This window comes from Coenobita brevimanus, chromosome 70 (genome assembly GCF_032717465.1).
Source record: "Coenobita brevimanus isolate Jiangsu-jjx chromosome 70, ASM3271746v2, whole genome shotgun sequence".
NCBI classification, from domain to species: Eukaryota; Metazoa; Arthropoda; class Malacostraca; order Decapoda; family Coenobitidae; genus Coenobita; species Coenobita brevimanus.
The window spans coordinates 54,645,378-54,647,610 of NC_137023.1; positions in this window are offsets into that span (position 1 = coordinate 54,645,378).

A 2,233-nucleotide genomic window follows, 5' to 3' on the forward strand; every position below is an offset into this window, starting at 1 on the left:
CGAACAGTATGTGACACAGCTGTATAGACTGCAAGCTGTAGAAAAGGCCTTTATTACAACAGCTGCATACATGTGGAGGATGGAGGGTGTAACAGTGAAATTTATGGACACTGGAATGAAAGAAAGAGCTATAGGAGTAAGATGTAGAACTGTTGGGTGGAAAATCAAGAAAACAGTAAAATGGTATGGGCATGTGCAAAGAATGAAGATAGGGTGCCAACAAAAAGTTTTGTGAAAGTGAGACTGAGGGCAGTGTTGATACAGGCAGGCCTTATGTGGTATGGGAGATGAGGGTGAAACGTATATCGGTGAAAGAGTAGGATGAGGAAACGGAGTGTTAGAATGAGATATATGTGAGGATAAGGTAGCCTGGAGGAACTTCTGTCATGGTCATCCTATGTTCGGGAGGTTCCCAGGATACAGCAAGGCATCGGAGAAACTGATGATGATGGTGATGATGATGATGCCATAATATGAAACTGAATATCAAATGTATTCATAACAATGCAGCTTTGAAGAGCTGTTTTGTCCCACTCATTTTATTTAATTTCATTTTGTTTATAAAGGCTCCAACATGTTTGCATGTATGAGCCTTGGTTATCTAATGGTGGCTCCCTTTTGTAAATCTATGATTTTTTATTTATTTATTTTTTCATGCAAAATTCTCAGAAAGCACCAGGCTACCTCACTCCCACTGGCAAGTACCCACTCACTACCATCACCACCTTCACTCATATCACCGTCATTCACATCACCACTACCCACTCTCCCACCACTACCATTACCACCCTCACTCACATCACCACCACCCTCACACTACTCACCACCACCACCCTCACACTACTCACCACCACCACCCTCACACCACCATCACTACCACCACCCTCACACCACCATCACTAACACCACCACCACACTCACTCTACTAATACAACCACCACCACACCTACCACCTCCACTCATACCACTGCCTTCACTGACATCACCACCACCACCACCATCCTCAATGACATAACCATCAATCACACCAGCACCACCACCCTCATGAGCACATCACCGTTACCACTCTCACAATTTCACCACCACCAATTACATGTGATCACAGTATCACCACTACCAATACCACTCACTGATACCACAATCATCCTCACTCTCACACCACAATCACCCTCACTTTCACGCCACCACTGTCACCTTCAGTCATATATACACCACCCTCACTCACACCACCATCATCACCTTCAGTCATACGAACACCACCATCACTCACACCGCCACCACCTTCATGTCCCCCACGTCAGAAATTATTCACCATATTCTGTCACAAAACAATGGGGGACAAAATACTGTACATTTCGTCAAACCCATGATATTCTAGCCCAGACCCATCACTTGCTCCCCTTTCCCTAACTTTAATTAACCTCAGACCAAGATGGACTTACTTTGTTCCCCGTGCCCGATCTTTACTCCCTTCCCCAGGATTCCCCGATTCCCCATCCTTTATTCCAATTAAGTTTAACAAGTGCAGTACACTAATTGAGAAGCTGTAAAATTATTGTAATATCATATCAAATACAAATCCAGTCCACCTCTCGTCTCCTTTTCCCCCCATCCCCGGCCCCCATCACATTTTTCCATATCTGCTGATGAAGTAAAACAAGTAAATTATAGTGAAATCTGCTGGATGGAAGGTTTACAAAACCAAACCAATGCAAAATAAAAATGATCAACCAAAAAATCCATGAGAAAACTGTAACAGTATGCCTGAATTAAAAAAATATATATATATATATTTCAAAAACAGGAAAGATGCTGAGGAGTCCTTGATCCCGGCTAGGGTAGGTGAGGAAAACTTCTCCAAGTCGTGTGGTGACCGAGTGTCGGGTTGGCTTGGCTAGGTAGGCCTCTGATGCCGCAAAAGAACCTGGTCCCACAGTGTGCTATACTTATACAGGTACTGTATTTTTAGCAATGTTTCACAGGATTAGAGGGGCGCACAATAAATAGGTACTACTGCAAAATAATTTAGTTGCCCAATAAAGCTTCATTCTTTTACGATATAAAATACTTAGAAAACGTAAAGAGAACATCAGTAACTGAGGAGACGACACTCAAATCTTGCATCTACTTACTTAATTGTTTACTTGTAGGTGTTGCGAGGAGATTCCTCAGAGCAATGGTGTTCCAACACTCCCTCCGAACCCGGCATCCATGCGTTGCAGGTCCACTTGGT